Source organism: Nuphar pumila, chromosome 6, assembly GCF_984573655.1.
Source record: "Nuphar pumila chromosome 6, dmNupPumi1.hap1.1, whole genome shotgun sequence".
Taxonomy (NCBI): Eukaryota; Viridiplantae; Streptophyta; class Magnoliopsida; order Nymphaeales; family Nymphaeaceae; genus Nuphar; species Nuphar pumila.
The window spans coordinates 68,369,851-68,395,521 of NC_143254.1; the positions used below are offsets into that span (position 1 = coordinate 68,369,851).

The 25,671-nt window shown below is 36.9% G+C and overlaps 1 non-coding gene across 1 annotated transcript; it reads left to right on the forward strand.

Annotated features, from left to right (window-relative positions):
* Nucleotides 1–578: 578 nt before the first annotated feature.
* LOC149834910 (small nucleolar RNA R71) lies at nucleotides 579–681 on the forward strand. The gene has a single exon (XR_016432872.1). It is a non-coding gene; the product is annotated as a small nucleolar RNA R71 (small nucleolar RNA).
* The last annotated feature ends 24,990 nt before the right edge of the window (nucleotides 682–25,671 follow it).

Genomic DNA, 25,671 nt, shown 5'->3' on the forward strand with positions numbered 1-25,671 from the left:
GAGCATAGTTCGGTCTTTGAAATGACTGAGTAAAAGATGGCTGCCGAATTGGCTGAGAGGATGTAGGCATCTGCATGGAAGACTGTGGATTCTTCCATGAAAAATTGGGATGGTTACGCCAACCCGAATTGTATGTCGATGAAAATGGGTTGTTCGGCGGTCTGACGTAACCCTGAGCTGCCTGAACTTGTTCTTGAACAAATTCAGGGTACTGAGCTGCCGAAGGGCACTCAGTGATCTCGTGTGCCAGACTGGCACAAAGAGTACACACCTGCTGTGTAGTGGATGGTCCTGAGAGAAGCTGGTCCAGCTTCTGAGCAATCATGTCTACCTTGCACTGTAGTGCAGTAGATGGACCAACTTCAAGAACACCAGCTTTCTTCTGAATGCTGGGTGTGGCTCTATTAGATTGAGAGCTCGAAGCATGGTGGAGTGAATTCTCGGCCAATGTATCAAATAGCCTCCATGCTTCGTCCTCGCTCTTCAACATGAATGTCCCTCCGCATGAAGAGTCGATCATCTGACGATTCTTGTCAGACAATCCATCATAGAAGCTCTGCACCAGTTGCCATTTCGGCACCTGATGATGGGGACATTTTCTGAGGAGATCCTTCATTCTCTCCCAGGTCTCATGAAAGCGCTCACCATCTAGCTCTGAAAAGCTAGTGATGGCTCTACGATATTGGTTCGTGCGACCAATAGGAAAGTATTTCCGAAGAAACTCCTGTTGCAACTGATCCCAGGACTCTATTTCTACAGAATCTAAGGACTTTAGCCAATACTTGGCTTTGTCCTTCAATGAAAAGGGGAATAGAGTCAACCTCAACGCATCATCATCGAAATTCTGTATCTTAACAGTAGAACAGATTTCGAGGAATTCATCTAAGTGTCGGTAGGGATCCTCATGACTAAGGCCATAAAAGGATGGAAGCATTTGAATAATGCTGGCCTTAATCTCATAATGTGGCGCTCCTACATCGGGTCTCCGAATGCAGGATGCCTGAACATAGTTTGTGGGAATGAAGTATTCCCGCAGAGGGCGTGAAAGAACTGGGGGTGGAGGTGGAGGATCCATGTCAGCCATTGTTGCCGAACTTCGATGAGAATGTAAAATTCTCTCTGGGTTGTCAACAAATGGGTGTAATGGGGTTCCTAGACCTCGTCGACCCTGCATACACTGGTACTAAGACCAGATGTAAGCGAACGACCTAACTCTAAGAAATATAAACTAACACAAATACTAAAATGTAAATAAACAAATAACAGTAACTAAAAACAAACAGATATGCTATATAGCTATGTCAGAATTCTATACTAAATGATTAAGTAACAAAGTAAACTATTCTAAAATGCTAAAACAAATAAATACAGGAAATCACAAACTATGTTTTTCTAAAACCCACCTATCTAATCGCTCCTTGCAGAATGAATTTTAAGTGAATCCTAGAAAGAACAGAATGTAAATCCTATATTTACTAACTATGTTAATCCTATATTCACTTACTAATCCTACTAACTAAAAATAAAATGACTAATTAACTAACTAAAACAAATTAATAAATCAAACTCTAAGAAATAAAGTAATTAATTCGCCGTTCCCCGGCAACGGCGCCAAAATTTGGTTGATATTTTGGAATGATCTTTTTAAAACAATTATTTTCAATAAAACTTTTGGAAAATCGTCAACCAAAAATTTAAAAACCGACTTTCCACAAAGTGGTAAGTATGGGTCGAATCCACAGGGAACAGGAATTAAACACAATATTTCTATAAAATTCAATTTATTAATAACAAATGTCAACCTACAATTATAAAGTTAATACAACTGCAAATAGTCACTAAAAGAAAAGTAATCAAGCAATCAATCTTCTGCTCCACGCCAAGGGTATTTCCGTTTTTTTGCCACGTAGAGAATCTTCTCACTTGGTCAATAACCCTGGACACTAAATATGCTTTTCAACCTAAAAATGCAGAAAAATACAAAGTTAGTTTTCTATTCTAACAATTAAAACAATAACTAAAACTATTTCTAATTTTACGAAAATTGTAAAACAAATACTATTTATCAAGCAAAAATTAAATAAAATACTAAATTAATGCTAAAATTACCCAATTTCACTCTACTAATGCTGTATGATGATGATGCAAATCCTAAAATGCAGAAATTATGGAAAACAAGTCTAATTACCGAAACTATGAAAATTACGAAACTGCCCCTAACTAGTGTAAAATAGCATTCTGACAGGTTATCGGAAAACCACTGTTTGACAGGGCAAACAAGGTCCGATTTTCCCGAAATTTGTTTTGTTCTGCAACTGACAGATTGAAAAAAATAACAGTTTTTACAGAATTGAAAAACAGTATCTGGAACTCCAGATATAAGCATTTCAAATCTGGAAAAAATCAGGATATCGCCAGTCCTGTAATTTAAAATCCAGAAAAAGCGGTTTTCGCAAAACGCTTAAAAATCAGACCAAATCAACTCTGAATGAGCTGAAATTTGGTCTGCAGTTAAATAACACGTCAATAAAGTGAATAGAAAAAAAAAAATTGGAAAACACAGAATTTTTGCACAGAAAATAATTCTGTTGCAACAGGGCAAAAATCTGGTTTTTATTTGAGTGCACTATTCACTTTATGAACCTATGTAAACACTATCAAATGCAATCTACACCTAATGCAATCTAAATGACACTGTATAACAGTGTATATGAATATGATAATTAGGAAAACACTAAATGCACGACAAACAAAACACGACAAGCAATTTATGACTAGAACTACGTTAACTAACAATGGAAATGCAACTATGCTAAATAATAAAATACAATCTAACTACTAAGTTAACTAATATCTAACTATCATTCAAACCACAACAAAACACATTTCACACATACTAAACAAATACGCTATACGTATACACACTTCTACACTAAAACTAAATTAGATAAATAAACTAATTAATATAGAAATAAAAAAAAAATAATACTAAATGAACTTACTTCACTAAAGACGAGGTTAAGGTTAGGATGCACTCGGGTGGGATTAGGTAGGCTCGATTTTGACTAGGTTGAAAGAGATAGGCTCGAGCTAAGGTTGACTCACTAATTGGGTTCGGTTTTGAGTTGCCTTAGTCAACTAGGTTCGGTTGACTTAGGTGGACTCGGTTTGACCTTAGCTAAGGTTGGGTTGGGTTTGGTTAAGGTTGACTCGACCTCGGGTTGGTCTTAACTTTGACTTAGACTAGGTTAGGGTTTGACTTAGTCTTGACTAGGGCTAGGTCTAGGTCTTGGACTTAGGCTTATTAAGACTAGATTGAACTCGGTTTAAGTTTGACTTAGTCAACTGGGTTCGAGTTGACTTAGGCTCAACTAAGTTGGACCCAACTTAGGGTTTGACTAGACTCGAAGGGGCTAGGGGTTGACTCGACTAGGTTTAGGTTTGGGCTCGGCTAGGTTTGGTTTCAAGTTTCGGGTTTGACTTGATCAACTAGGTTCGAATAGGATAAGGTAAACTCGGTTGACTAAAACTAAGGTTGACTTGACTAGGCTCAAGTGGGTTGAACTAGGTTTGGTTCAACCTAGGCTCGGTTTGGGTTAGGTCTAGGTCTTGGACTAGGTTGACTGGGGTCGGTTAGAAGGATAGGCACCCAATAAAAAATCAAAGATAATTTTAGAAATGGAGAAGTCCAAAAATCATCCTTTTTAATGGGGAGTTACAACCTTAAAGAGCTTTTAAATTTCCTTGGGAAACAAGGAGTAATGCTATTTCCAAAACCAAGGTGAGGGAAAGCCTTTAATTGCAATTAATTCCTTTTTGAGAAGCCAAATCGTCCAACCTAGATAATCACACTATTTTAGCTTTCCAACCAAGAATTTAGGGCAATTACTTCTTTCTTGAATTCATACACCTACTTTGGAAATTTAATTGATTTTCAAATTGGCTTTTCAAATCTCAATTTGTAACTCCCTATTAATAGGCACTCAAGAATTAAATCTTTCTTCAAATAGTCCACACGATTTTTGAAACTTATCTTTTTCCAAAAACTTTTCACATTTCAATGCATTAATTGCTTCTCCTCTCAAAAATCGTCAACTCTAAAAATGGCTACACTTTCTAAAAAGTAGTAAATCTACCTAGGGAATAAAAGGAATTAAAGAGAAAAACAATTTCCTAAGAGTTTAATGCTAACCTAATTCTCAAAACCTACTTAATTAACCTCTAAAAACGGCTAGAAAAGAAAGACCTAATACATTGAAACTAGACACCTTCCTAACTCAACTAATGACCATTAAAACTTTCTAAAAATCGACCAAGAGCTCAAGGAGAGCTCTAATGGCTGCCGCCCCACCTAGGGGAAGAAGAAGAACCACACGAAAATAAAAAAAATAAAATTTGTAAACTAGCAAAAAACAATAAACGAAATAACCACTATTTTGATAAAACTAACTTAGAAAATAATTCAAATGACTCCTAATTACATAAAAGCTAACAAGAACAGCACTATGCTGGAATTAAAAACATGAGAGAAAACAAAAACTTGATTTTTGTAATTTTCTACTATAGACTCAAAACACAAAAACGAAAAATGATTAATACAATTAATTAAACCAATCCTAAAACAATGAAATGACAAACACCAATTTGTACTACTGTTAACATACAAAAACACAGCAAACTCCACGGTGTATCCACATCAACACAAACATTTAACCAAGATACAAAGATCGGCTAGAATATCTCTACCAGATTTTTTCTTTTTAAAAAAAAATAAAATCAAAACGAAACACCAACACAACCCACGACTTAGAATAAACTAAAATGACATTTCCTAATGAGATTTTCAGCAACACAATACAAAACACATGCTGGACAAAACAAAAATATCAAAACAGAAAAATATTTTTGGTAAAAATCAAGAATCGGCTAGAATAAGTCTAGCCGATTTTTGAATTTTTATTTTTAATTAAAATCAAATGCAACCCACACACAAAACCGACTAAGATGAATCAAAATAAACACTTTCTTTATTGGATTTTCTGTAAAACAACACCAAGAACAATTATGACAAACTTGAAGAATCGGCTAGATGAAGATCTAGCCGATTTTTATAAAAAGGATGAAAAAGCAATAAAAAAAACTCGATTCCAATGAATCAACCAAACACATAAACCTAATCTAACGTGCTGGTCTATGCACGGATGCTACTCCAAGGTTGAAACAAAAAGAAAACTAAGAAACATACAGAAAATAACAAAACAAAATCCACACACACAAATCGGTTTTATCTAGAAGAGAAGAAAGAAGAAGACCTACCTTTTGGAAGATCCGACGACCGGGGGGATGAAGAAGAGCGGACCGTGGCTGGAGATGGACGTCCTCTACAGTTCAAGGATGCTGTACTTCAGCAAAAACGGCACCTATTGCAGCTGCTACACGTTGGAGATCCACCGATGATGAAATGTGAGCCGATTCGCGATCGGAGGGTGTAGAAAGCCGGATGGAGGTAGGGCCGGCTCACCTTGGTGGTGTGTTGCGCACTCCCACCCAAGGTTAATGGTCTCTACCTCTGCTACACCTGCAAAAATACAGAAAAATGGTGAAAAGACAGCAAGGAATAAGAAAGAAATGAAAAGAAACCAAAGAAAGCTTGAAAATATGCTTGATAATCAAGCATAGATCGGTCTTCAATGGCCAACACGTGGGGAAGATGGAGAGGAAGGAGCTGCTGCTGTAGAGTCACTGTAGGGGGCATCCAAACACAGCCAAAGACGCCTAGGGTTTGCTGGAAACTATAATTTATACTTTTGATAGTTTTCAGAAACAAGGTTATAAAAAAATATTTTACTAGGCGCCACTTTCTGAGGGGTTTTCTGCAAAACTTTTTGAAATGGATCTGGATAGGCGTGTGGGTTGGGTTTTGGACTTTTAAAGAGTTGATCCAAGGTCCAATTAACCTAATTGGGTCGGATATGGATCCGATCCACCTCGAAATACGTGCCCAAACACTGAAATAGCCATAACTCTCTCATTTTAACTCTGATTTTTCTGAAATTCGAACCATAGCCCCTTACTATCAAAACACATCTAAACATGGGTTTAAAACCTTAAACTTGATACAAAATGCATGAAAAACTTGTTTACATGATATGCATTTCATGCATCATCAGTCTTCACCAGCGAAGACTTCTATGATGGTTTAGATGGGGACGACGATCTGGATAATCTCTCCAGAAAATTTATCAAGTTTGATGGTTCTGGCGACCCTAAGGCTCATCTCGCCATGTTTTTCGCTGAATGTTCACGATTCAAGCGTGACAATCGGGCACTCTTCCTTTGCTTCCCTCGCAGTCTGGAGGGAACGACAGCTAAATGGTACTCGGAGCACATCAACCCCATAGAGCTGAAAGAATTTGATAAGGTGGTGAATATGTTCATTGAACGCTTTCTGTTCAATGCTGAGGCGCTCCCGACCCTCAGCCATCTTTGTGGCCTAAAACAGAGAGAAAATGAAAAGGCCCGAAATTTTATCCATCGCTGGAGGTCAGCTTGTAACAAGATGAGAGACCCCATATCAGAAGGGCAAGCTTTGTCCTTGATTCTAAGCAATTTCTCGCAGCCTCTAAAAGCCCTCATCTCCACCGCACCATCTAGATCATTTATTGAGTTAACAGAGCGGGCCGAATGGCTCGAGTTAAGCATGGAAAATGGCTTCTACGAAGGTTTCACTTTCACCAAGAACAGTGGCCAGAGCGAGTCAAAGAAGAAGACTCACTTCACTAATTCTGTCAGTAATAATAAATGGAATCATCGCAAGGGAGAGAATAGAGACTTCTGTTATGGGGCAGGAGGTTCAAACAGGAATGATCAGAAAGGGAAGCCGATCCCGCAATTCAGCAAGCCGCTTCAGCTAGAGCAGGGACCAAAACCCCGAGAGAAAGTGAAGCATGAAGGATGGAGCTATGAGAGGAAGTTCACTCCATTAGATCAATCACTCGAGACTGTGCTCGAGTACATGTTGACCAAGGAGATGGTCAAGTTGCCAAGGCTGGCCGATCCTCCTGTTCCAATGGGAAAATTCAAAGACCAATTCTGCAAGTTCCACAGAACAGTGGGGCACAATACTGAGAACTGCTTCGTTCTAAAGAATATTGTTCAGGACCTTATTGATAAAAATCTTCTGGTAGAAGGGGCGGAAGATGAAAATATAGATATTCTAAAAGAACCATTTCCTCGTCATTCTACAGTAGTCATCACCGAACAGTCGTTTCAACCGCAGGAGCATATCAGGTTGTGCTCTGAAAATGACATGCAAGCTCAGCATCAAGTCCTGGTATTGCAGCAGGCTCGGTCCAAGGCCCAGAAGATGGACCTTATTTCAGCTTTCGGCAAATTGAAAGTATCTGACAAGCCTGCTGGGATATCTCCCGAGGTAGCCAGAAGTATGCCATGGCTCCCTAAGCATCTCATTAAGTCCACCACAAAGAAAAGCGAGACATCCACTCTAAATCCTATTACAGCATTATCCAATGTCTCAATTTTGGACCTAACCCAAGCTTCCGCTAAACATCAGCAAGTATTAAATAATCTGTTGCAGAAAATCAAGGTGAAACCAAGCATAACTCCGGAAGACATGGCCCACATAGTCAATCAGGCCATGACTAATGCTCCAGTTACTTTCTCCGATGAGGATCTCCCTAAGCCTCATGTGTTCCATAACAACGCCTTGTATATTGTGGTTCGAACCAGAGGGATGACAGTTCCTCATGTGCTGATCGATGGAGGCAGCAACCTCAATATATGTCCGGAAATGACCGCCAAAGCTTTGGGCATAAAAGAAGAAGAATACATTCCAGATCCAATCACCATTTATGGGTTCGACAATCATGGCCAAACAGCGAAAGGAAAAATATTCCTAGAGATCTTCATTGACTACTCGGTCCATTCAATTCTCTTTCACGTGGTCAATGTGCCGCCCACTTATAATCTACTTCTCGGGAGACCATGGATCCACAACACGAACGCAGTACCGTCTACTCTTCATCAGTGCATCAAGTGGTCAAAAGGTGGTATGATCACGACAGTCTTAGGCGAAGATCCAGAGCAGAGGCTAGCATAGCCCATGGTTCCCAGGCCCTCTTTCACTACTGATATCCCTAGCATTAGGGGTATTGAAGAGGTCAGCTTCGAAGAGGATTCAGGAATAATACAGATGACAGAGCAACCCGAGCATACAGTGGCTGCGACCCGATGGGAAGGTCCACAGTTCTTCAAGATTGGAGGACGAATTGATTACAGCACACTTAAGGATCATCCGCTATTCTCCCAATTTATGAAAGCTAAGAAGGGATTTGATTTATTAGTGAAGCACGGCTACCAGCCTTTTCGAGGCCTAGGCAAAAATGAAGATGGTCGTCTTGAACCAGTGATTCCTCAGCGCTGCCCTAAAAGAACCGGATTGGGCTTTAATGGCCGAAGATCTCAGAAAGGGACTGTTTTCATTAAGGGAGCGCATTAGAAGAATTCCTTTGTCTTTCCTTTTCTATTCTTTTGTCGGGATGATATCCCATTTCATTTTCATCATTGTCATTTTGATTAATTCTATCTTTCAATAAAGTTGCCAGTTTCCTTTGTCTATCTTGGTGCCGTTTGTCTCTTTACTCCTCAATATTAAATCTTCACAAAATTGAAATTATTTTGCTCTTTTATCTTTCCAATTATTTTCAATAAAAGCAATTTATTTCATGATGAGCAATTCCCTAAATCAATTTATCCTCCAATTTTCAGAATGTCTTCCCGATCTATCAAGAAGCTCGTCTTTAATCCAAAAGCCTGTTCGAAATCAACAATAATTCATCAGGTCAGAATAAGAACAGAATGTAGTCAGACCGCAAAGCAGTCAGAAGAATCCGCAGAGTTCGATTCAGCTCTTCAAGAACTGCCAGAATTTGCATCGGTTCAGAAGCAAGATGAGCCATCATCCTTAGTTCAAGATCCGACTGAGGATATCAATATCGGATCAGAAGACGATCCTAGAATTCTCAAGATTGGCAGTGGTTTGAGTCCAGGAGAGAAAGAAAGGCTCACTAATTTCCTCAATCAGCATGAAGAAGTATTCGCATGGACTTATGAGGATATGCCAGGTTTAGATCCGAAATTGGTGGAACATCGCCTCGTTTTGAAGCCTGAGGCGAAACCAGTCAAGCAGAAGTTGAGAAAAATGGATCCTCGAATCGAGCAACAGGTCAATGAAGGACTTGAGGATCTGCTTAAAGCAGGATTCATTCGAGCAATTGATTACCCAGATTGGTTGGCGAATATCGTAGCAGTTCCTAAGCAGAATGGGAAAGTGCGAATCTGTATCGACTTCCGTGATCTCAATAAAGCCACTCCAAAGGATGACTATCCGCTCCCAAACATTGATCTCCTAGTCGATAGCACAGCCGGGCATGCTATGTTCTCCTTTATGGACGGATACTCTGGATATAATCAAATCAAGTTGACCGCTCATGACCAATCCAAAACATCCTTTACCACGCCATGGGGCACTTTCTGTTACACGATTATGCCTTTTGGGCTTAAGAATGCTGGAGCCACTTATCAGCGCGCTATGGCCGTTATTTTCCATGATCAGATGCATAAGACTATGGATGCATATGTTGATGATATTCTGGTGAAATCCAAAGAAGAGGAAGATCACATCGAAGCTCTCAATCAAGTTTTTAAGCGACTCATTCTTTACAAGCTAAGACTCAATCCACAAAAATGTGTCTTTGGAGTCGAATCAGGCAAGTTGCTAGGCTTCTTGGTCAGCAAGAAGGGGAGAGAAATGAATCCCGCTAAGGCCAAAGCTATCATTGGCATGCCGCCCCCGACTAATCTCAAAGAATTGCGTAGCCTTCAAGGACGCATGCAATCAATTCGGCGATTCATTTCCAATTTGGCCATGAGATGTGAGCCTTTCAATCATTTGCTCAGAAAAGGGGTGAGGTTCGAATGAGGACCAGAGTGTCAGCAGTCGTTCGAACGCATCAAGAAATATCTTCTCAATCCTCCTGTTTTAAAGCCGCTAGAATTAGGGAAACCCCTATTGCTATACATTTCAGTTAATCAAGTTGCTTGCGGCGGATTCTTGGCGCAATACGAAGAAGGCAGCTTGATAGAACATGCCATTTACTACGTGAGTAAGACCTTTATTGATTATGAGAAGAAATACTCTCAGATAGAGAAGACATGCCTAGCTCTGGTATGGATGTGTCAGAAATTGCGACATTATCTATTGGCGTCTGAAGTCAAGATTCTATCTAAATTAAATCCTCTCAAGTATATTCTTGAACAACCATTTCTCAGCGGACGAATCGCCAAATGGCAAGTCCTATTAATGCAATATGACTTGGAATATGTCTCTCAGCAATCTATCAAAGGCCAAGCAATTGCAGACCAATTAGCAGATTTTCCTCTAGCGGAGGATGTTAAAGCTGAGGATGATTTCCCCGATGAGCGGATCTGCAATATTAAACAATCCCCAATTTGGAATTTATTCTTCGACGGTTCCAAGAATATGGCAGGCATAGGAATCAGAATTCTGCTAATCACACCAGAGAAAGAGATGATTCCCTTTTCTCTTAAACTGGATTTTCAGTGCACTCATAATATGGCCGAGTATGAAGCTTTGATACAAGGTCTGAAAATTCTACAGGATTTCAATGTCAAAAGAGTGCATGCTTATGGCGATTCTTTGTTAATCGTCAATCAAGTTCTGGCCGAGTGGCAAGTGAAAGATCAGAAATTACTTCCTTACCAGAAGATTGTCTCAGCTCTTGCCAACAAATTCGAAGAATTCCAACTTTTCCATATCAAGAGAGATTTCAATCAAGTTCCAGACAGTTTAGCCAATCTAGGATCCATCATGTCTTTCAAGAACGGAGAATCTTGTCGCTCATTTGAAATTGGCAGACTCGATCAACCTGCTTTCGTCCCAGTAGAGCAGATAAACCAGGCTGAGCAAAAGAAGAAGCCCTGGTATCATGATATCAAGAATTTCATTAAAACTGGCGAATTTCCCCCAGAATTATCAAAGAGAGAGCAGCGAGCAATTCAATGCATGTCTGCTCGATATTTTATTCTTGCCGACGTCCTTTATCGTCGTGGATTCAGTTCTGAGTATTCCAGATGTTTGGACGAAGAAGAAGCCAAAGAAGTTGTGCAAGAAGCACATGAAGGTATTTGCGGGGGTCATGTTGGCTATCAGACTCTCGTCAAACAAATCATCCGAGCAGGATATTATTGGAGAACTATGCAACAAGATTGCTATCGTTTTGTGAAGAAGTGCGTTCAATGTCAGATGCATGCGCCTTCCATTCATGCGCCAGCGACATACTTGCAATCTGTCATCTCGCCATGGCCATTTTCCATGTGGGCTTTCGATGTCGTAGGCCCCATCACTCCTTCAGCCTCCAATGGTCATAAATATTTTCTGGCCGCAACAGAATATTTTACTAAATGGGTAGAAGCAGTCACTCTACGCACAGTAGAAGGTCGGCACGTGGTTTCTTCCATCCATAAGAATATCCTTTGTCGTTTCGGTATACCGCATGATATTGTGTCGGATAATGGCAGTCATTTCAAGAATGAGAGAATGAGGACATTTCTGCTCAAAGTTCAAGATTCATCATCATTTTTCCGCTCCTTATTATCCTCAAGGGAATGGTCAGGCAGAGGCCACCAACAAGATTCTGATCCGAATCTTGGAGCGAACCTTAGAAACGGGCCGTGACTGGCATGAAAAGATTCATGATGCATTATGGGCATACAGAACCACCATTCGAACTCCAACGAATGCTACTCCGTCAGAACTTATCCACGAAACTGAAGTAGTACTGCCTCTACATGTTCAGAAACCTGCTCTGAAATTTGCATCACTTCTAGAATTACCTCTTGATCAGTATCAGCAACAGCGACTGGTACAACTTGATTTGCTCGATGAAAGAAGGCTCAGAGCAGCAGAGCATGCTCAATCCTATCGCCAGAGGATAGCCCGACAATATGCAAAATCTGTCATTGAGAGAAAATTTCGGGTCAATGATCTAGTGCTCAGATCAACAGCTTATCTCAGGCACCGCCCGAGTGGCAAATGGTCGCCAAATTGGGAAGGTCCTTATGTTGTCAAAGAGGCACTACCTCGCAATTCATATCGGCTCATCAATGCTGATGGAATAGAATTACCCGATCCTATCAATGCTCGACATTTGAAAAAATTCTATACTTGAACAATTCCCTATTCTTTGTAATTCTTCCAAATTTTCTTCAATAATAATCAAAATTCTTTTTCCCAGTTACACTGGGGCATTTTAAAATTTTGTTTTTATCTACAAATATCCTGTATGCAGGCAGGATAAACAAATCTCGCATTTCACGCACTTATGCATTCATGTGCATCAATTTGCATTCATTGGCATGCAATCGCATTAATAACGACCTGGTCAGTATTGAGATTTCAATTATCAATCCCATCACAATTCCTAACGGTTCAAGATTGAAAGACAATCACCAGAACTGAACCAAGATCCAGTATCCAAACTAGTACATTTTTAAACCGGTATGCATACCGGTATCCTTTCAAAATCGAGCACTCGTGTTAGTGTTCCACTGAATGGTCATGTCAGTCGACCTCTTGAGTTCAGTCTTCGTGCTGATCACTCATCAAATTCCAAAATTCCCAATTTCTAATTTCCAATTTCCAATTATCAATTTCCAAATTTCCAATTTCCAATTTCCAATTATCAATTTCTAAATTTCCAATTTCCAATTTCAAATATCAAATTTCAAAATTCCAATTTCCAAAATTTGACCCTTTTGAGTCACCCAATACCCAATTTCAATTATTTTCTCTTGCGAGAGACCCTTTTTTAGGGAGAGTTCGAGGGAGCTCGCTCTTTTCGCATGCTATCCAATTCGTTCACTTAGCCCTTTTTCAGGGAGAGTTTGAAGGGACTCGTGTCTTTGTGAACCGTTTGCAAAACAAAATTCCAAATTTCACACAAGGAACCCTTTTTATAGGGAGAGACTCGACGGAGACTTGCTTTTCTTGTGGCCCCATGATTTCAGACTAGGCAATTTCATCATGAAGGACCCTCTTTTCAGGGAGAGTGTGATGAACTCGTTCCTTCATGACCAATTTACCAACCTCACCAATTCCGGCCCCCTTTCCATAAGAGAAGCCTAATGTTAGGAAGTTTTGACGAAAGCTTAATTTCTCTTCGAAAGTTCGTTTTGCAAACACCTCCTCTTCAGGGAAGAGAGGAGTAATTCCCAATTCTAATTTCTGAATCTTCTCCTTTGGGGAAAGGAGAAGAGAATTTTTGTCATGGATGTGTTGCGTTGTGCTTCAAATGCTCGCTTTCACAAAAGGATTTCAAGAAAGTTTTGCCAATTTGTCATTAAATATTTGTTAATTTCAAAAATCTTTATTGCACAAAATTATTACCTCAGAATACCCTCAGTATTACTTTCGAAAGGACAAAGCTTTCGCGAAAAAGGATTCAAAGTTCAAAATCTTTTTATTGGCCAACCAAAAGGATGAAGAATAAATCCGCGATATGGCCAGCAAAGAGAATTCAATGTTGTTGCAAAGCCATGAGTGATTGATATTGATCGCAGTTAATGGCACATTTTTAAAGACCATTCTTGAAAAATAAAGCAGTCGAAATATCCTGGGTGATACAGAAAAATCCACTCAATTTTCATATCTCCTCAATCACCTAAGCTGTAATTAAATATCTGCAAAAGGGATCTCTCAATTGTCGTCAAGATGAAGGCGAATTAAGCGAGTCGACCCCCGGGGCCAAAGAAGATTTGGATCATCTCCAAGATGACGGAGTTTGTGACGGATCCTTCCAGGGGAAGTTCAGATCACCGTCGAGATGAAGGCGAGTGTGATGAGCCTACCGACAAACCCTAAAAGATATTTAATTCCAGCTCTCATCAAGAGATTTACTACCAAAGATCCAATAACTATCAAGATAATCCCTGAGAGAAAATAAGGATCGGAACATCTCTAAGATGAAGGAGTTTGTGGCGTACCCTTCCAAAAAAAAAAAAAAAGAGAGAGACAAGTCAGGACATCTCCAAAATGAAGGATGATGTAATTCCCAAAAAATCCAAGAGAGCTCCAATCTGCTAAAAAAAAAAAGAGTGCAGAAAGATCATCATGAGAAAAGAATCCCAGGATATCAGACTGCCGAATCTATCAAGAATCTTCTTTAATTTTGTGAAATTCTTTTATCAATATTCTTTCAACAATAGCTTTGGCAATATCAAGAATACTTTCTTTCCCGTCCATATCAAGGAAATTGATAGCTTCCTTGAAAGAAAGCCAATCGCAAGCAATTTGAATTCGAATCTTGATTCTACGGAGTTAAGCCCAGCCAGAGTTAATACTTCAGGTAGAAAAGAGGGAATACTTTCAAAACAATGTGCATCATTTTCAATTATTTTGAATCAACAACAATTTTCAACATTTTGACAATATTTTCTAGCTATCCTAGCATGAAGCGAGAGCTTGAGGTTCATCTTTGGTGCATCCTGACATCAGTTGTTATCCTTTTTAGGACTTGATAACGGGAGTTTTCAAGATTCCTTCCCTTCTTTGGTATAATCTGAGTGCACGGGCTCTCAGATTCTCACACTTTCCTGTGTCCCCACTGTCCCACCATAGACAGTCCAATTTCGGCTTGAGGTTAAGCCACCAATTTCAGCAAAAGGCAATTTCAAAAGTTAATTAGTCTCACCAATGAGGCGCCCAAAATCAATCCCTTTTCAAACTTTAGGGACCCCAATTTCCTTTCTTTTGCAAAACCCCTATCGGATTCATTGTGCGGAAATCCGAAGGTTCCGTCACAGTCTCTTCTTTCGAGGATTCCGTCCATTTTCTGCCCAATCAGGATAAGGGTATAAACCTGAGCCTCCTTTGATGAGGTATTCCATTTTTTGCCCGATCAGGATAAGGGTATAAACCTGAGCCTCCTTTGATGAGGTATTCCATTTTCTGCCCGATTAGGATAAGGGTATAAACCTGAGCCTCCTTTGATGAGGTATTCCATTTTTTGCCTAATCAGGATAAGGGTATAAACCTGAGCCTCCTTTGATGAGGTATTCCATTTTTTGCCCAATCAGGATAAGGGTATAAACCTGAGCCTCCTTTGATGAGGTATTCCATTTTCTGCCCGATCAGGTTAAGGGTATAAACCTGAGCCTTGTTTGATGAGGTATTCCATTTTCTGCCCGATCAGGTTAAGGGTATAAACCTGAGCCTCCTTTGATGAGGTATTCCATTTTCTGCCCAATCAGGATAAGGGTATAAACCTGAGCCTCCTTTGATGAGGTATACCATTTTCTGCCCGATCAGGTTAAGGGTATAAACCTGAGCCTCCTTTGATGAGGTATTCCATTTTCTGCCCAATCAGGTTAAGGGTATAAACCTAGGCCTCCTTTGATGAGGTATTCCATTTTCTTCCCAATCAGGTCAAGGGTACAAACCTGAGCCTCCCTTGATGAGGTATTCCATTTTCTTCCCAATCAGGTCAAGGGTCAAAACCTGAGCTTCGTTCCATACGAGGTATTTCTCGTCCCATCCAGGTTAAGGGTAAAACCTGAATCTCATTTTGAAATAAAATTTTCTCCTTATTCCCCATTTCATATCTACCATCATCATTTGAATAAATTCTTTCATACCCAGTCAGATTCATCTAACTGGGGCATTTTTATAATCCAAATTTGGTGTGTTTTCTTTGCCACTAAGCTCGGCTTTCAACCGGCTTAGCAGCAAAGAGGGGCATCTGTAAACACCTCAAATTTTCACTCTCATCCAGTGTTTGTCCATGTCATAAGTCATTACAGATCATTGCATGTCATTGCATCTCATTTTCGAGATCCAGCACTCCTATTTCAAAACATTCAATCCAGATTTGAATTTTAAAGCTTTATTTCAAAATCAATTTCAAAGCCTGGGTTTTTAATCAATACTCTGTCATTTTTCAACCCCAGGACTTTATATTTCGAAATATTTTCTCAAGGAAACAATCTGGATTCATTTCAAATTCAAATGTTAATCGATTTCAATTCATAGATGAGACCCATTGAGGTGGTGTCGCTTCTGAATTCCTCTATTCATCAAATTTCTCAAAATTTTGAAAGTTTCAGTCCGATCAGGACTCTGTCTCCGAGTCCTGATCCGGTCAGGAGTCTGTTTTGAAGTCGGTTTTACTTCCATTTTCAATCGCTTTCAAAATTTAGGTCATTTTACAGAGTCTAGTTAGTTCAGGACTCTATTTTAGAGTTCGGTCGAGTTAGGAGTCTAACCCTGACTGTGTTTTCTGACTTATTTCATCATTTTTGATAAAATCTTTCGAAAATTCTTTCATTTGAATTCTAAAAATTTAGAATCTCAGAGTCTTAAGAGTTCAGGACTCTAACTCGGAGTTCTAGTTCGCTTGAGACCCTATTTTCAAAGATCTTGAAGTTCAAATATCGATTTTAACCCCTTTTTCAAAGCCATTTTCAGTGTTTATTTCAAAATTTTCAAAACTCGATGTGGGCCCACTCAGTTGGCACCATATCCAGAGGAATTCTAATTCAGTTAGAACCCTATGCCATTTCAAAAATTCTAATTTTAAAATTGCTTTTGAAAATCCTTTTGAAAACTCCTTCAATTTCAAGTTTTAAAATCACTTTTTGAAAAAAATCAAGTAGGGCCCACTCGGGGTGGCGCCACATTTGAGAAAGTCAGGGTTAGCTTAGGCTTAGTCAGTGTCTTGGTTAGTTTTAGAAGTTTAGAAGAGTCAAAATCTATTTTGAAAACTCATTTTTAAAGTTTAGTTTTTAAATTGTTGTTTTTAAAAGTTTTAGTTAAAACTTTAAAAACCCAATGTGAGAAAACGCCAAGTGGCGCCACATTTGGGGGATTCTTAGGTTTAGTTAGGGGTTAATTAGGGATTAATTAGGATAATTTAGGTCAAGGGCATATAGGTAACTCCACCCAAAAATCACCCCCCTTAGAGAGTCCAAAGTTTTCAAAATTGTTGATTTTTAACCTAAAAATTTATTATAAAAAGAGGTTATAGGGGGGACGATTTTCATGATTCACTTACCTTCAATTCTTGGAGATTCTCTCTCCTCTCCAGCCCATCCTCCATTGCAGCAACCTCAAGGTAATTATTTTCTTTAATTTTTAGTTTTTATTTAATATTTTTCATTGTTTTAAGCATGATTTAGCCATTGGCACCATCACCTTCATGGATTAAACCATGGATTCAACCTCAAGAACCATCAAGAATCAGCAAGAACGATCCAAGAAGGTGATCTAACCCTGTTTTGGATGATTTACAGAGATTTTAATCCATTAGAATTAATTTTAATATGATTCTTTGCATTATTAACCTATAAAATACATGATTTACCCTTTTAATGGGTTAAATCTATGTTTTAAAGGTGATATCAAATTCCAGCCATTGATTCCCTGTTTTTATTTTATTTTCATGGTTTATTCATGTTTGTTTTACGTTCTATAGCATAGAAATAAGTTTTATTTACTGTTTTATGGTTTATTTTATTTATTTACATTAGTTAATGCATGGTTTGTCAAGTTTCTTAAATTTCTGTGTGTTCTAGGTTTAGAACAGTAAAGATAATGTTATTTCGGGTTTAAGTTATCATTGTTTATTTCTGATTTTTTTATATGTGATGAATGCATGAGTTATTGAGTTACTGTAGAAAAATCAAAGGTTTTGGATCTCGGGAACTTTGTCAACAAAATCAGACATCAAATCGGGTTTTTAAAGCTTTAAAATCGTAGTTAAAATCAAGAAGGTAACTTGCTGTTATGATATTTTTCTCATCTTATATCCGATTTTAGATCTGTAAAATGCTATGGATTCACATTGAGTAGATATGTCTACTGTGAAAGTTTCGGATTTTTTGATCACTGTTTACTATTTTTCCCCTTTTAGAGAATCTGTTTTTAAATTTAAAACTCGTTAGGGTTTACCAAAACTCTAATCAGACTTGTGTTAGTCATAAATCCCAAACCACAGATCCGATTCTAGATCTGTAAAAAATGAGTATTGTTATTTTTCTGTCTACTGTTCACCACTAAAATTTCAGAGATTTTTGTTTAGTATTGCTATTTATGTCTGTATTTTCAATCTGGAATAGCTGTTTTAATCCCTGTTAAGAGTGATATATTTTAGCTCAAATTGTCGGAAGGGTTTTTCCCTAACCGGAGATGATTTTTCCGATATGTAAATTGGTAAATCTCTGTTTTTCTTCTTAGTTAGTCTCTGTAAAATTTCATAAATTTCCATGGAGATTTGACCCCTGGTTCAGGTCTTGGATTGAGACTGGTTGGTGAATTAGGTCAAAAATAGCATATTTTAGGGTTTAATGCAATTTTTGGATTAATTTAATGTCAAAAAATTATTTTTATAATTCCAATTCGACATTAGGGTTATAACAAGTGCAGGTACCAATTTTTATGGATTTTGGAATCCATTTGATGGCTGAATTAAGCAAATTGTAAAACCGGGTTCCTGAAAGATCCAAAAACACTGCTAAAATCACAGTTTTTGTGATATTGTTGGATTTTTGTGCATAAGCATATATTTTTAGGGTTTAATCATGTTCATAATCATATTAGGATGCTTTAGGTTTAATTTTGTGCTCATTTGATTTCATTTAGTGCATAAAACCTAAGTTTTTACCAAAATCTATTTCTAAAAACCCTGATTTCAAGGCCATAGTCTTGCTATCAGGGGCAATTTGGTCATTTGACCTAAATTTCGAAATCCCTAACCTTAATTTTCATGTGTTTAAGTATGTCATATCATATTTTAGCCTAGTTTATTCTCATTTGTATTTCAAAACTTGCATTTTATCAAATATCTTTCTAAAAACCCTAATTTCAAGGCCATAGTCTTATTATTAGGGGTATTTTGGTCATTTTGACCCCAATTTCGAAATTTCAAATTCAATTTTCATATTTAGTCAATCTTATTTTATATTTTATCAATTTTTATTTAAGGGAATCATGGAAAAGGCTTATATCTAGCAAAATCCAGTAATTTCTAGATATTACTGGATAAACCTAGAAAAGCCAACATATCATCACTAACAAAGTTTTCTAGTTTTGCAGGTACATTGAAGACTTTATTTTTCATGTATTTAAATTTCAATAGTGATGTAATATGTAATTAAACTTTGGAATAAGAATTTACATTTCCTGCTTAGCTTAGGCACCATTGCATATAGTTTATTTTTATTTATTTTTTTAATAATGTGTGATGGATGATGATTCATGCATATTTTTACAAATTCACCATGGTCTACACGAATGACACACACACTAGCTTCTATGAAGTTTATAAACTTGGTGGAATTTGTATTTATGGCCATAGTCAGAATATGAATGATACCCAGATTTATGATCTTCATATTAGCCACATTCAGCTTACACTCTTAGGCTAACTTCAAAAATGCACTGCATTTCTTAAAAATACAAAAAAGTATTTCTCAATTCCTCAAATTCATATTCATTCATTTCATGCATTTGCCAATTCCAATTCAAATTCTAAGTCAAAGGAAATTGAATTCCTCAAAATCTCCTAAGTCTTATAGCAAAATCGATTTTCCCAAAAGCATTGAATTTCAAAGAATATTTCAAGTATTTCCCAAGTTCCAAATTCAAATTTTCTAAGTTAGAATTTCAATTTCAAAGTTTGAATTCAGAGAAACCAAGTCTCTCAGAATCGATTTTCACTAAATGTCAAGGATTCCTCAAAATCGATTTTTATTTCTCTCAGAAGTATATTTCAAATCCCATTTCACGATTTCTCATGTGATATCATTTCCAAGATTTATATTTTCTAAATATTTCAATCATTTAAAGCAAACATCATGTTTTCAAATGTGCATTTTCTGAAAATTCATAGCACATGCCTGATTCTATGTGCATTTAGAAATTAGAATATGATTTAGACAAGTTGAATAGAGTAGAGCATAAGATTGATCCTTGGTTCAATTACCCCTGTTAAAGGTGGCAGGAACGGTTGAACCTCGTACCGACAGGCGAGCCCCATTCTTCGGAATTTTCCCGCATTTTAAAAACGGAGGCGAGTTATTTTCAAAAATCTTTTTCAAAGGTCAGTTTGATTCGCAAAAGTTAAAAATTTTGCGATGATAACACAAGGTCAAGTGAAACCCCGCAAAAGAGTTCCTCTTCTCTCTTCTTTCTTTTCTCTACTTTTTTTTTCTTTTATTTATTTTTCTTTTTTTCTCCCTTCAAAAAGGAGGAAAATAGAGGCTAGAAAAGGAAAAGAGATGTAAGAGAGAGAAACCACCAGAGAGGAAAAATTTTGCGATGATCACATTGATCCGACTAGGACTCTGGAAAAAAAAGTCCTGTTCCAACTGGAACTCTAAATTTTTTGAGAAATTTGATAAATAAAGGAATCCAGAAGTGACACCACCTAAATGGGTCTCATCTGAGAATTGAAATCAGTTGAAAATTGAGTTTAAAACGAATCTAGATTGTTTTCTGAGAAAACATTTCAAAATATTAGGTCCTGGGGGTTGGCAAATGACAGAATGTCGATTTAAAAACCCAGGTTTTAAAATTGATTTTGAAAGAAAAGTTTTAAAACCCGTATCTGGATTAAATATTTTGAAAATAGGAGTGCTGGATCTCGAAAATGAGATGTAATGACATGCAATGCTATGCAATGCAATGAAACAACATGTCAGATGCATGCAATGACCTGCAGTGACACATGAAGTGTAAGTACTGGATGAGGGTGAAAATTTAAGATGTTTACAGAATCCCTTGTTTTTCTCTTCTCGCAAACCCCTTTTCGGATTTGTTCGTCCAAACTCCGAAGGTCCCATCATGGTTTCTTTATTCGAGGATTCTGTATGGTCGCCCCTTTCAGGTTAAGGGTTAAGCCTGAACCTCGCTCCATGAGGAATTTTCCAGGTTAGGGTTAAACCTGAATCTCGCTCTGACTAGATATCTTTTCTAGTCCCATCACGGTTTCTTCATCCGAAGATTTTGTACCGTCCCCCACTCAGGTCAAGGATTAAAACTAAATCTCGTTCTGATGATATATTCCTTCCTATCCCATCACGATTTCTTCGTTCGGGGATTCCGTATGGTCATCCCTTTCAGGATAAGGGTGAAGCCTGAACCTCGCTCCACGAGGTGCCTTTCGTTCAGGTTTGGGTTAAACCTAAGCCTCATTTTGGCGAGGTAATTCTCTGTGATCATCGCAAAAAATTTCCTCTCGTAATATTCTATCTCTTCTTTCTCTTTTCCTTTCTAACCTCTATTTTCTCCTTTTTGAAGAGAGAAAATAAAAGACAAAAAAAGAAGAGAGAAGAGAAAAGAAAAGAAGAGAAGAGGAACTCTTTTGCGGGGTCTCACTTGACCTTAATTTTGAAAATATTTAAAATAACTCGCCTCCATTTTGAAATATTTGCGGGAAAATTGGGAGACGGGATCCGCTCGTCGGTACGAGGTTTGACCGTTCCTAGCGCCTTTACCAGGGGTAATCAATCCAAGGGTTGAATTCATGCCTTTTGCTTTGCCTTAATATTACCTAAGAATTTATCCTAAAATGCACAAAGAATCATGCTTGTGCAATGCAAAGATGTATGCTTTTTCGAAAATGATTTTGGAAATTTCCTAGTGTTTTTGATGAATAGAGTGAAGAAATGGTTTTTAACTTAGAACTTAAGATTTAAAGTTCTAAGTTTTTGGAATAATCAGAGCTTGGGAAAATAAATCTGAACTTCGAAAGGAATGATTTTGAAATTGAGATAAAAGGAGAAGAAAGGAAAATTCAAAGTCATAAATGGACTTTAAATTAGGATTTTGAATCAAGATAGAGATGAATTTTGGAATGTAATTTGAATTTCAATTGTAAAGCTTAAAATTAAAATAAGATTTGAGAAATCAAAATAGAATTGAGGAATAGAATTGGTTTTTGGATTCAAGGTAAACTTGGAATGGAATTCAGATTTGGAGATAGAATTTTGATTTGAAATTTAGAGTTCAGAATGGAATTTGAATCAAAAGTCTGGATTTTAAATAGAGTTGGAATCCAAGATGAAATTGAATTTTGGATTTAGAATCCTAAATGAGAATTTAATCAGAAATTTGAGATCCGATGATAAAGTTAAATTTTGAATTTTAAATGGAATTGGATTCAAGATTTGGAATCCAAGATGGAATTTGGATCTGAAGTCTGAGATCCAAGGTGGAATTGGATCTGGATTTTGGAATGGAATTTGGATCTAAAATCTTAGATCCAAGATGGAATTGGATTTTGAATCCTAAATGGAAATTGGATCTGAAATCTAAGATCCAAGATGGAATTGAATTCTGGATCCTAAATGGAGTTTTGGATCTGTAATCTGAGATCCAATATGTAATTGGATTCAGGATCCTAAATGGAAGTTGGATCCGAAATCTGAGATCCAAAGTAGAATTCGGTTCTGAATCCTAAAATGGATTTGGATCTGAAGTCTGAGATCCAACAGTGGAATCGGATTTTGGATCCTAAGATGGGTTTTGGATCTGAGATTTAAGATGGAGATTTGTACTTGGAAATCTGGAACCAAGTTGGGATTAGGATCTAACTTTGGATTTGGATTCTAAAAGTCCAAATGGGACTACTGAAGATGGATCTGGGTTTTGAAAACCCAGATTGAATTTAAAATTTAAGAAGAGTCAGTTTTTTGAGATTCAAAATCAATCTCAAACTTTGATTTTGATTTTGAAGATGAACTTGATTTCGAATGTGAAATCAGAAGATAACTCAGAAGTTTCAAAGTTAAATTGAACTTTGAAAAATGGAATTGAATTGAATTTGAATCTTGAAAATGAATTTGGAATTTCAAAGTTGATTTGAGAATTAAATTTCGAATATACAAATGAATTTTAAAGTCAAATTGGACTTTGAATTTGAAGCTTGAATTTTGGAATTTAGAAAATGAATCAAGTTGAATTAAACTTTGAATTTGATTTCAAACTCAAAATTTGGACTTTGAAAATGAGATAGAATTGATAAATTGAAATAGAATTGAAGAAGAGATATTCAAAATCACTTGGATTTTGAAAAAGGAATTTTTGAAAATATGATGCAATTCTATCCTAAATGATGAATGAATTTAAATAATTTTGAAATTGGATTTGAAAATCATATTTCATTCTTTAAATGAATGCAAATAGGATTAATGATATAATACACTCCTGACTATGGTCATTGAATGTATTATATAATAATCATATCTAAATTCAAATGAAGAATAAAATATATTTTGGTGCTTTTATAGGGTTTAGAAAGAAATTAACTCTCAATTTACCCTGACTATGGCCATTGGTATACATATTGAATTAATTTTAAACTAAACTCTGATAAAAGAGGAAAATATTTTAAAGAAAACATGATGAATTTTGAAAAGGATCCAGTGTGGATCGAGTGTTATCTTATAAAAGATAAAAATACTAAGTTTTGTTTACATCCTGACTATGGCCATTGATGTAAATCATCAACTTAGGATTAATTATCTCTTACGAAATGGTGCACGTGCCATTCGTGGTCCCATTCGTGAGATTTTGAGAAATAAAGGCGAAAAGCATGAGAATAAGCAATTTATGATATTAACAATGCTCAATCATTCTATCTAATGTCAAAAATGAAAAATTCTTATTAAAATCTAGCTATAGAAATCTGAGAATGAAGCTCTAATTTAGATGAGGGAATCAACATTTCTCATATACCCCTGCAGAACAAGTTTGGCATAAAACAAGATACAGAAAAGAGTAAAGAATACATAAGAACTGATATGTATAGGAGATGCCTTATTGTTAAAAATCAGAAGGCATATTCAGGTAAGGTACAACAATATGATCAATTTATCTGCATATCAAAACGTAATATAAGGACATGATTTATGCTACATATATTTTTACATTATTCAAAATGAATCAACCTCTATAGACTAATTTCAGTATATACTGTTGAAGGCTATCAATAGAATCATTAGAGGAATTTCAATGGCCTTACCTGATGTATCTTGACCGATTAATTCTAATAAAACCTGAGCAGCAAAACTAAAAAGTGAATATCAATGTCAGCAGGATAGTTTTACCCCGGGGACCACAGCCTTTTAAATTCTTAGATAGACAGTAAGAAATTAATATTCCCCAATCAGCAAATGACAGGGGTCTTCACACAACAATATCATAAAGGAGGTCTTAATAACATTGACAGTAAGCATCTAACTTGCGGCAATATGATAAAATGGAAGGTAATGATGTGCAAGTGGATAAATAACATACAACTGCAACAGATAAAAGGGCGACAGGGACCCGTGCAAGTATGTGTTGAAGTAAGCGGCTAATAGCTAGTACAACAGGGGGGTGATATGAGATATATATTGCATGGTAACAGTTGTGCATAGTAAGGGCTTTAGCAATGCTACTGCCCAAAATGCAAAGATAAAGACCACAACAGTGATTGTCGCTATTAGGAGTGCTGAAGTCACAGCCAACCCTGTAGAGATTACAGGTATCACAATGTAAGTGCAAAAGATACAACAGTGCAGTGGGCACGATGGTCTGAAATGATGGTGGTGGAGATGTTGTGTGCAAACAAGTTGTATGGTGACAGGTAGGGTGAAATAGCAGGGAGTGAATGATTATGTGAATGTTATTGCAATGAAATAAATTCATGCTGGAGATGGACATAGCGCGAAATATGGTGAAATGTGTAATAGGTAGGCACTCGAATACAATTGGTTGATATTTTGAAATGATCTTTTTAAAAAAATTATTTTCAATAAAACTTTGGAAAATCGTTAACCAAAAGTATAAAAACCGACTTTCCACAAAGTAATAGGTAGGCACTCGAATACAAGTGGGAAATAATCAGAGTATTTCTTAAAATTTAATTTATTAATTACAAATGTCAATCTACAATTATAAAGCTAATACAACTACAATTTATCACTAAAATGAAAATGAAAAAGCAACTAAGTCTTCTGCTCCACACCAACGGTATTTCCGTCTTTTCGCTAATTATTCGCTCTTCGCACTTGGACAATAACCCTGGAAACTAAATATGCTTTTCAACCTAAAAATGAAGGAAAATACAAAGTTAGTATTTTAATCTAAGAATGAAAATATAAATGAAACTAAGTCTAATTTTATGAAATTAATAAAACAAGTTCTAATTATCAGACAATAATTAAATAAAATACTAAACTAATTCTAAATTTAGCTAAACTAATTCTAATAATGCTGTATGATGATTATGCAGCTCCTAAAATGCAGAAACTACTGAAAATAGGTCTAACATGCCGAAACTATGGAAATTATGAAAATGCCTCTAACTAGTGTAAAATAGATTTCTGACAGGTTATCGGAAAAAACTGTTTGACATGGTAAACGAGGTCCGATTTTCCCGAAATTTGTTCTGTTCTGCAACTGACAGATTAAACAATCTGACAGTTTTTACAGAATGAAAAAACAATATTTGGAACTCCATATATAAGCGTTTCAAATCTGGGAAAAATCAGGATATCGAAAGTCCTGTAATTTAAAAACCAGAAAAAGCGGTT